Source organism: Ursus arctos, unplaced genomic scaffold, assembly GCF_023065955.2.
Source record: "Ursus arctos isolate Adak ecotype North America unplaced genomic scaffold, UrsArc2.0 scaffold_31, whole genome shotgun sequence".
NCBI lineage: Eukaryota > Metazoa > Chordata > Mammalia > Carnivora > Ursidae > Ursus > Ursus arctos.
In genome coordinates this window covers 2,309,008-2,319,818 of record NW_026622997.1, presented here as the reverse complement: position 1 = coordinate 2,319,818, position 10,811 = coordinate 2,309,008, and the positions used below count along the sequence as shown (strand labels likewise).

Here is a 10,811-nt window from a genome sequence, read left to right as displayed (position 1 = left end):
TTGTCGTATTTGTATTTATAGGCTGGTATTTACCTTTGCAGGTGGTTGATTGCACACTTCCTACGGCTTGTACAAGCAGCGAGGGAACAGGGAACAGTGCTGAGACTCGCCGTGAGTGGGGATAATCAGATTTGCCTTTGCCCTCTCCTGCTTCATCTGACTCTGGACGCTCCTGATTTTAAGTCTCAACCCTTGGTTTCTCGTTAGTCACTTTGTTCTGTTTCCCTTGGGTTGCTCTTTTCTGTTTTATTTGCACCTTTTTCCCCCAGGGAGGGAAATTTCTCAGCTTAGCTTCCTCTTTGCAGGACCAGGACTGGACGTCACCGGTACTGATCTTTCTGGGCTCTTCCCTACCACCTACCTTCTTCTGCTACACTGGCTTGGGGATCGTCAGGGTGGAGGGGGTGGAGGGGGAAATGGAGAGGGTGGAGGGATTGGGGGGGCGCTGAGCAGCGGCGGCCCAGCGAGGCTACTCCTGACAAAGCGCTGTGTATTTTTTATAGAAGTTTGTGGAATTTTATTATGGATACGTGCGTTTAATTGGTGTGTGTTACAATGTATTCCTCCAACGTTTGTCTCAAGGGTAGACCAGATGATCTAAAGGATTTGTCCGGTTCCAGTCCCTTGGAGTGAGAACATGTGCCTTTTCCAGATCATTTTTAGTATTTGTTTTTCAGAAAGAAAGGGATTATTATTAGTTTTAATATCACTATCAGGTAAAAGGTGAGAGCAAGAAGAGGTCTATCCAATATTGCTTGGTGGGAAAATGTCAGGAAGTTAACATACCAGTGAAGTTTTAATGTGTTTGATATTTACATATAATTTCTTTTTTAAACAACTTTTTTCCAAGTTTGTATTTAAATTCCAGGTAGTTAACAGACAGTGTAATATTAGTTTCAGGTGCGGAATTTAAGAAGTGTATTTTTAATGGATCCCATTTGCTACAGCAAATTACCAGTCTCTGCAAGTACAGAAAATGGTCAGTTTCACGTGGGATAAAAAAAACCAACCGCTTAGCGACAAAGAGAAGAAAACCGCCTGCGTCTGAGCACCTGACTTTCAGTGATTTCGGTGTCATTCCAGGAAAGGCTCAGGGCAATCGCATTGCCTGAGCCCGTGTAGCCGAAAAGCAGCTTTGTCTCCCTATTGCAGATTCCAAGCTGAACCCATCTTCTGTGGAGTTGCAAACGCTCCTGGGAGGGAAATGGTGTGGCTCCTGCAAGGGGTCCAGGGGCTGAGGAAGTCTCTCTTCCCCGCACAGCAAATCAACTGCTGGGCAGCTTTCAGGAGAAAGTAAGAAAACTTGATCAAAATCCTGAGAATTAAAAATGCTAATAATCCTGAAAATTAGTGTGGATGCCCTTCCATTGGTCAAAAATTCTTGGGAACCACAGCAGTCAGACCGAACCATGAAGTCACCCTCAAATTATATGCAAGTGAGCTGCCTCCTGCCGTGGGCTCTGTGGCTTAGCTGGTCAAAGCGCCTGTCTAGTAAACAGGAGATCCTGGGTTCGACTCCCAGCGGGGCCTTCCAGCATGAGCTTTTGTAACTTAGTAGCCTGAAATTGGAGAGAATTTGAATTTACATCCCTAAAGCCCCAGAAGTGGAAGGGACAGCATTAGATGAAGAATCTTATCTAAAAACATAACCAAAAAAATCTATCCCAATGGTACAGTGATAGAAAAACCAAAATATCTGTGCCGAGACCGGGAAAACTCAGAGACCTTGTTCTACTGTTATGATTTGAGCCCTGAAGTCGCCTAGGATAAGTGGGGTTGCTTCTTGGTCTTCTTTTACCATTTTAGGTCGGACGTCAGGCACTCACCTTTATGCGATCTCCGTGACTGCCCTAATTATTTTTGCCCCAGAGTCTTTACCAACTAGAGCATTGTCCACAGTTGTTTTTCTTGACTGGCTCCTTGAATGACTCCCCCTCCCCCATCCCCAATTTTGCACCAAATAGTTTTTTGGCCCACTGAATAGTGATTGGAGCAGAGCCATGGTTTTCAAAATTTAGTGAGCATGTGAATTACCTGGTGATCCATTAAAATGAAAGATTTCGTTCACTACATCTCTGATAAGGCCTGAAATTCAGCATTTATACAAGCTCCCTGCTGAGTGATATCTATGCTGCTGTTACATGGACCTTATTCTGTGTAGAAAGGCTAGTGACTTAGTGATCTACGTTCAGTGGTTGTGGCCTTTCTTTCTTTCTTTCTTTTTGAGGTAAAATTGGCATATAGTGTTACGCACCTTCAAGCGCACGTGGTAATTAGACACCTGTATGCTTCACGCAGTAATCACCACCAGAATGTCTTCTTCCATTCAGTAGGTTGTCTTTTCATCCTGATAGATGATTTCCTTGGTTGTGCAAAAGTTTTGTGGTTTGATGTAGTCCCATTTGTTTACTTTTCCTTGCACTTGGGGTCAGATCCAGGAACACATCACTAAAACCGATGTCAAGGAGCTTACTGCCCACATTTTCTCCCAGGAATTTTACAGCTCGAGGTGTTACATTCAAGTCTTTCATCCCTTTTTAGTTAATTTCTGTGATGGTGTAAATATGGTCTAGTTTCATTCTTGTTCATGTGGCTGTCCAGTTTTCCCAGCACCTTACTGGTTGTGGTTTTGAGTTCTACCCTTTTATATGTTTATAGCCATTTTCCACACTCATTAGTAAGCCTGGAGTTGTGTCTACTCATTTGTCTTTGGTCAAATCCAATTCCAAAAAAAAAAAAAAATGAAAGAAAAGAACTAGGTAAAAATTCTAATATAAATTAAGTGTAAAAATCAAGTAGTGTTATAATTGTTTTCTCCTTTTCATGGGATAAGGGACTCTAGGATATACCAGAAATGTTGGAAGGAGGAGTAATATGGTTGCATCTGAAAGAGGAGAGGATAAAAAAGAATTAATGGCAAAGCACACAAAATTCCTTTAAAAAATGCTGAAGGCAACTGGAAGTAAAAGTATAAACCTGAAAACTCTTGGTGCGTTTATGAGTTAGATAACTCTCAAAAACAATAAACCTGGAAAAATACTTTAAACCCGGAGACTTGAGATTTTTCTTGTTTATGTGCTCTATTTCTTCGACGTTCTAAGAAATATTTTTTTCAGTATTTCTCACACTCCCTAAAAGCTCTCCTCTCCACTCATGGTGCACACATTTCTCAGACAATGAGTTTCATTTCAATTCGTTTCTTGCTTCTCCCATAGTGGTGTAACAGGCTGGTTTCTCCTTTTGTAGCCATTTGGGAGGAATGTTAGGTGTCAGATACTTATTTTACAGATCTCTTGCAGTGGACAGCTGGCTACTGTAAGAAATAAAGGTGGTAAACAGTGATAGGAAACACTGCTGGGAGAGGTGAGTTCTTAAATAAAACAACTGGAGAATGTTTGTCTCTACAAATTGATCCCAAATAAGATCTAGAAATTCACTGATATGTCTTAACTAAAGTGCCTTGTCTTTAACTGAAATCCTATTTCTCTACAGACTAAAGTGAATGTATCCTCATTATTCCTAGGTCGCATGACATCTCCCTTGACCCATGACCTACCATGCTGCTCCTGATGCCAGACCCCCCCCCACTTCTCTCCACCTCTCCTCCACCAATGTGTTTCTTTTCATCTATCAAATCTCAGATCAGTTATCAATTCTTTGGAAAGCCTTTCCTAATCACTAGGAGTTGGAAAATCGCCCCGTTTCTATGCCTCTGTGAAAATGCATGAGCATTTATTTCTGTGCTTTCATGTGGCAATTTTAAAATAATTAACCTATTTTGTGCGATCATATTATAATAATCAGCGCATGTGCCCTTTGCTGCCCGCAGCCTGTCCAATTTATCAGAACATCTGGTACCTCCAGAGCCTAGGTCAGCACTGGGCACACTGTGGGCTACTCATTAATTCTTTAAAAATAAGCGCCTAGCCGTCTTATTGAAAAATGCACTATCATTCATGCTGCCGACTTCATGTCGGAAGAAAACAATAAGACAGGAGATCTGCCATCTGGGAAACACTGCCTCTCTTCTGTTTCCTGCAACACTGTGGCCAGACCAGTTTCTGGTGAAGAAAGAGGGTTTCCACGTTGCCGTTGGCCAGAGGGGCAGACACACGGATCCCTCACAACGGATTTGAGGAAAGATCATTTCGTGGTGAGCACCTTCGAGATCCCTCGGGGAAACACTGGCAAGGGGAAAGGAGGGAGGAACGTCAGTTGAAACGAAGAGAAAAGTAAAAACTAGGCAAGCACACCATCTGTTAGGCACGTGGACACCGGCCACTGAGCCTTGGCGTTGCAGAGCGGTGGGAGGGACACGGAGTCATCATGTCACCGCTTTGTCACCACCCCCCCAGTAAGCTGGGCACAGCCCCCCACCCCGCTCGGCAGAGGCCCCCAGACCGGCTTGGCCCTGGCGGAAGTCTGGGAGGCCTCCAGCGCGCTGTGGGGGCTCCTGCTTCTCAAGGTCAGGAGAGAGGTGGCCATGGACACCACACCCCCTGAGAGCCCGAGGTGACCCTGCCTGGGGTCTGGGAAGGAACTTGGACTCTGGTTTCCAGTTACCTTTGGTGGTGAGACACGGCGTCTCTGTATTGTTGTTTTAACAAACGAGAAGTGTAAGCAGAAAGAAATTCATCGTGAGTGAAAATATACTAAAAGAAAAATCATTCAAAATTATTAGGTTTGGGGGCACCCAGGAAACGGATGTATCAGTGCCTGCAACCCCGGAGAGAAAGTCCCCAGCCAGGTTTCCGTAGTGTAGTGGTTATCACGTTCGCCTAACACGCGAAAGGTCCCCGGTTCGAAACCGGGCGGAAACAGCGGTTCGGCGGGACTTTTGGCAATTTGGAGGAAGTAGCAGCTTACGAGTGCCTGAGCCTTTGTGCACCCTGCCCCACCCTCCCCCCACCTGAAAACACGGGTTTTCCAAGTCACCCCGATTCGAGCGGCACTGACACTTGCGTCCTCACCTGCCCAGTCGGCCCTGGCACCTCGGAGGCCTGCCTTCAACAGGTTCCTTCTAAGAACAGGACCCGGTTAACATTAAGTTAGATGCTTTCTTCTTACGTATCGCGCTTGAAGGTTCCTTATGTCGTCTGGATCCAAGCCCTTTCTGTTAGAATATTTTCTTCCAGCCTGTGGCTAGTGTCTCCTCTCTCTCAACTCAACCTTCCGGTGGAAAATGTGTCCACCTCGGCTCAGGTGTTTCCAATCTCACAACCCTATAAAATGAGTATCAACACAAGTTCACAGAAAAGGAAATAAAACTGTCTTATAGATACATGATGAGATACTCAGACTTACTCATTATCAGAGAAATGTAAATAATTAAACTCACAGAGTACCCCTCTTCACCCACCAGAACGGCAGAAGAAAAGCATTGGCAGAGTTCTCTGTCCGGGAGGACTCACTCATTCAGTGAACGTCTGTGGAGCGCCTGCTTTCCGCCTGGTCCTGACCCCCGCCCTCGGGGCCCCTGGATCCAGACTCAGAGTCAGACGGAGGCTTGTGTCACTGATGGCTCCAAACCATATGCTCCTGCTCTCAGTGACACCATTTTCTACAATAAGCACCGCTCACCAGGTCCAACAGAAGTCAACCGACCCTCAATTTATAAACGTGGTTGACACCAAAGCCTTGTGAAGTATTTGCATTTATACGCAAAGAGAGTTCAGGTTCAGGCTCAGGTGAGCAAAACTTTTTTACTTACCAGGAGGTCCAGAAGGGCGTTTGGAAGTGCAGGGGGCTGAGGACACTCTGTGGACTCTCCAGCGTACTTAGGAAGCTCGGCAGGCACCCCGACCTCAGCGACTAAAGGCGGGAAGAACCAGCCAGCGTGAGGACAACCAGAACTGTGCACGCAGTCCCGCAATGTCCCTTAGTGCTCTCTTGCAAATTCTAGGTGCAACTTACAAGCAAAATGGGGGAATGAAATGCTTTCCAGCAAGTGAGTGGGAATGAAATGAGGACCTTGGAAATTGTACAAGTTGGAAATGGGCTACTTCCAGGCTGAACGTGTTCGTAAAGCCTGAAGTTGCGTAAGTAAGGGAAAGATTTTTGACAAAACAAATAATTGTAAAATAATAGAAAGAATATATCCTGGAGAAAATAGGTTCCCCAATCGAATATGAAGGAACACCAGAGACTTTCTTTCTTTCTTCTTTCTTTCTTTTTTTTAAGTCACATTGAATCGAGCTGACTTTCTTTAAAAGCAGGCTCTCTGGCCAAGGTGGGTGGGACGTGAACTGACCAAGCCCACCATCAGAGTCGCGGGGGCTACCGACTGGGCCTGTAGGGTACCCTGATAGCATCAACTGTTTGGAAGAACCTCAAGCTCCAGCCTTAGTCTAACTAAATCTCTGTAGGCAGCACTGAAGTCAAAATGTTCCGAAGGAAAAGCAGATGTGGCCAGTACGGGGCTGGAACCCGCGACCTTGGCGTTATTAGCACCACGCTCTAACCAGCTGAGCTAACCGGCCAACCTGCTGTGTTGTGTTTTGCTGCAAAATTTAAAGCCCTATTTCCTGCAGTAGCTCTTTGTGGAAAGTTTGATGTTCTCTTCCCTTTCTCATTCCACCCAATCGCACAAGAATACAAAAACTGAAAAAAAAAATCCATCTTTAAGCACAAATGAACCTCACTCACGGGGAAACCTCGTCCTTCTCAAATCCTGCGATCTAATCAAAACCTCAGAGAATCTTTATTCCCCCAGAAACCGAAAAGCTAATCTTAAAATCCATATGGAAATGCAAAAGACCCAGGAAAGGAAACATAATTTTGAAAGAAGAGGACCAACGTGGGAGGATTTAGGCGTCTTGATTTGAAAACTTTCTACAAAGATGCAGGAACAGGGACTAAAGTAGGGGCAGAAAGGACAGACACACAAACCCACGGAACGGAACTGAGAGTCGAGAAGTCCCCCGGGCCACGTGCGGCCAGCTGGTTTTCAACAAGAGTGCCAGGGCGTCAGTGATGGGAAGGACAGCCTCTTCCACAAGGAGCGCGGGGACAGCGGCTATCCACCTGAGAGGGCCATCGCCTGTCATTAGGAAAATGCAAAATAAAATCACACGGAGATAACCATTTCCTACTCACGGGTTTGGGAGGGGGTCTCCTTGGAGCTCATGGCCCTGCTGAGGTTTGGAGAGGCGACTCCAGTCCCCATTGGAAAGGTCACTGGCAGAGTCCCTGAGCCGTGGTGGGCCTTTCGGTTTATGACCGCGGCCCTCCTGGTGTTAGACAAACAATATGGGATATTGCAGCTAGGGGAAACTAAGCCTCCGCACTGCATCTCAGGTCGGCCAGGTGACGACTCTTAGACACACTGGGCTCCACTCATCGGTGTCGAGCCCAGCCCAGGAAAGCTGACAGTCTCCTCCCCGTTTCCGTCCCCGCTCTGCCTGGCACACAGGTGGGCACATCCCCCTCCCCCCCAGTCCTCAACGTCTATGGGGCGACCCCACCCCACCCAGAATGGGCGCTTTGCAGAGTTTAGCCCCGTGGCTCCCTGTTATTTTCCTGGGATCTTTCTCTGGCACGCAAAAGATGGAGATCACAGAACCTTCCAAAGTCCCATAAACCCAAAGAGGACCCGTCGAGGAATTTTTCTGCAATCTCCCATACCCGGAGGCTGCCAGCAATTTCTGTCTTGCGGTCGGAAAGGACTTCTTCCCCGGGAAAGTTTACTTGGTGCGAGTCATTGACTCCAATATTGTTGATCTGAATAACTAGGAAAGCGCAGTAAGCTTGAGATTTCTTGGAAGAAAGGTCAATGCAGTGTTGCCAGACCTGAGACAGCCAGGAAAGTCTATTCTGTATTAGAGAGGAGAAAAATCACTTTTGTCCAGGTTTCCGTAGTGTAGTGGTTATCACGTTCGCCTAACACGCGAAAGGTCCCCGGTTCGAAACCGGGCGGAAACAGAGGTCCCCTCTATCTGAAAAGTGTGGGGATTTTTTTGCAGTTTCTCCAAAGCCTTGCAGAGGTCGTGTTTGGGATCGCACCATTTATCGCCCTCGGAGTGGAGACCCCTCACCTGGAACCTCCAGTACGTGGTGAGCTGGGTGAAACTCGAATGAGGTCCCCTTCCTGGGGGGCTGTGTCCCCGCTCCTTCCCAAGTCTGTCCCCCCCACTCTGAGCGAAGATCTTTGGAAACCGAGCATCCACAGACTGTAGTGAACCTCACCAGCCTCCAGCAATTTTTTTATTGCCAGACCAATATTTTCAGATATAGGGTTGCTTTAGGGACGAGAGAGAAAGGTGTAGGAGTATCGTGGGGTAGGATCGTGCAGGGAGATCTTAGTGGGCCCGAGCCCACTGCCAAATCCATCTCACATGTCGACACTAATCCCGGGCCCCCATCGTCTGGTCCCCAAGCAAATCTCAGGGACTTGGGCCTCAGGTTGCTCCAACCAGGACCTTGCGGGGAGGGAGTGGTTACCACCCGCGGCGCGATTTCGTGGCCATACCGTCGCCTCCCGGCCAAGGCCCCTCGGGCCCTCACTGCACCCAGCGCCCGGAGCTCACTCGCTCAGCCTCAGGGGGATCAGCGCGTGCTCCCCTGAGGTCCGGGACTCTCCTGGCGCATTTGGGCTAGAGTTAGGGTGTTTCCCTGCATGTAGACGCACGGGGGGTCCTCGCTAAGAACCTGGACGTGCAGGTACTCTTGCTGGACATTTCCCCTAGAAATTCCTGGTGGAAGGAGGGAGCCCACACGCTCTAAAGAAGTGGGGTCATTTGCTGCATTTGGGGAAGTGAGGAAGGAGAGGGGGGTGGTGTAACAGTAACTTGGTTGTGTGCATTGTCTCATTTTACTCAAGAATGTGAACCATGAACCAAGACTATGAACGGTCCTTCTTTTCAACTGGCTGATCCATTAGAGTGGGTTCAAAGCCCTTATACGGGCCTTGAGCTGATGTTTGACTCCTGTTCAATCCAACAAGAAAGTTTGTTTTGCTGGTGCATGAGCTCGACTTAGCAGGAATATGAAGTGATTTAAAACATTAGGAAACTTCTTCAGGCTATTTGTTTATTGTTCTGCCTCTTAGACCTGAAACTGGCCCTTTGGGTTTCAAGCCGACTAATAAAGTGCCCCCATTGCGAGTCTGAAGTAGGTTCTCTGATAAATCTCACTAACACGGTTCCACCAGGCTCCCAGCAGGGAACACTGCTGATGGACTACACCCCATCCTGGAATATTTCTGAAAGATAACACTGAGGGGAGGCACCTCCTAACAGCCAGATCTTTGGCTGGTGGACCTGGGCATTCATTTCATTCAGACATCGGAGTAGACGTGAACTCACATAGTGACTGATGGTTGGGCCAGTTGGTCAGAGAGATCAATGTGGGATCCTTCACACAGCACCTCTCTGGAGACTAAGCAGCCACTTGCCTCTTACTAATTTCCCCGGGAAAAGAGACGAACCACAGCAAGCAGAACGCTAGAAAAGTTATTCCCAGATGCCGTGAATTCATGATGTGAAGGCAGTGGCTCTGAGTGGGACCAGCGGTGGACTGAAAGAGGTGGGTGTTAGCCTAGAACCACCCCTTTCCCATGCAAGGCACTCCTTCCTCTCCCAGCCTGGAGCGCTGTCTGCTGAGAGATGGAAGCTGAGCTCCTCCCGCCGCTGCTCTCGTCTGCGGTCACACCCTCTCTCCGGGAACAGCCTACATCCAAATACAGGTCTCCGAGTGGATACAACAACTCTACTCTCCTGCCTTGATTCAGGACAGCTCTAAGAGTCATTGCAGGGGCGCCTGGGGAGCTCCGTTGGTTAAGCATCTGCCTTTGGCTCAGGTCATGATCCCAGGCTCCTGGGATCCAGCCCTGCCGAGGGCTCCCTGCTCAGTGGGGAGTCTGCTTCTCCCTCTCTCTCAAATAAGTAAAATCTTAAAAAAAAAAAAAAAAAAAGAGTCATTGCAACTATATTCTCTCCTAGAATCTGAATTATTTAATACCTTCACATTTCACTTGAAGTAAAGCCAAGTTCCTAAGATCTCCTACAAGGTCTGGGCCATTCTAACCCTCCACTGCTCCCCATCTCATCTCTATTATCCTTCTTGCTGTGCTCTGGCCACATGGGCCTTGTTGCCATTCCTTCAGCATTTCACACAGGTGCCCTCCTTGGACTTTGGTCCTGGGTGTGCTCTCTGCCCATAATACATCATCAGCTTCCTCCCGTCAAATGGTACGACAATGTTAGTAAGCCTGCACCAGCAACCCGATCTAGAATTCCAACCTACTCCCAACACTACAGCCCCCCCAGCCCCATTCTTTCAATCACATGTAACAGCTTCTTATACATTACATGATTTTCGTGTTTATTATGTTATTATTTGTTTCTGTTTCCGCCCTCCAGGAGGGTAGAAATTTTGTTGCTGGTGGTGGTAGCGTGTCTTGCCATTCCCTAACGCCTCCTAAGTGCCTGAAACTGGGCCACCTTCTTAAACCACAAATCTGTTCATTTGACTTCTCTGCCTAAAATCCTCCCGTGGATTCCTATTACTGTTAGAACCAATCAAAAACTCCTTGACTTCTTCTATAAAGAGTGAGCCTACTCCTTAGTTTATGCCTGGTGCGGATCACTTAATGCCTATTAATTACTGTCAGCACCCGCTACCCTGATTTAGACCTAGCATTCTACTAGAGGGTCCGGCATCCTCCACAGCTCTCTCCTCTCTGTCTCGGCTCCTACTCTGCCCACCAGTCCTGATCTGCAGACACCCTGGCATGCCTTAGCCCCGCTCTCCTCCGGTGTTTTTGCCCATGAGGTTCCTTCCGAGGTGTGAAAAAGGAAGCTGCTGCGGACCCC

The 10,811-nt window shown here is 47.6% G+C and overlaps 4 non-coding genes across 4 annotated transcripts; 3 read left to right on the top strand and 1 right to left on the bottom strand.

Annotated features, from left to right (window-relative positions):
- Positions 1-1,456: 1,456 nt before the first annotated feature.
- TRNAT-AGU (transfer RNA threonine (anticodon AGU)) lies at positions 1,457-1,530 on the top strand. Its single transcript has one exon. It is a non-coding gene; the product is annotated as a tRNA-Thr (tRNA).
- Positions 1,531-4,747: 3,217 nt separating this feature from the next.
- Positions 4,748-4,820, top strand: TRNAV-AAC (transfer RNA valine (anticodon AAC)). Its single transcript has one exon. It is a non-coding gene; the product is annotated as a tRNA-Val (tRNA).
- Positions 4,821-6,405: 1,585 nt separating this feature from the next.
- TRNAI-AAU (transfer RNA isoleucine (anticodon AAU)) lies at positions 6,406-6,479 on the bottom strand. Its single transcript has one exon. It is a non-coding gene; the product is annotated as a tRNA-Ile (tRNA).
- A 1,368-nt stretch (positions 6,480-7,847) lies between these two features.
- TRNAV-AAC (transfer RNA valine (anticodon AAC)) lies at positions 7,848-7,920 on the top strand. The gene has a single exon. It is a non-coding gene; the product is annotated as a tRNA-Val (tRNA).
- Positions 7,921-10,811: the final 2,891 nt, after the last annotated feature.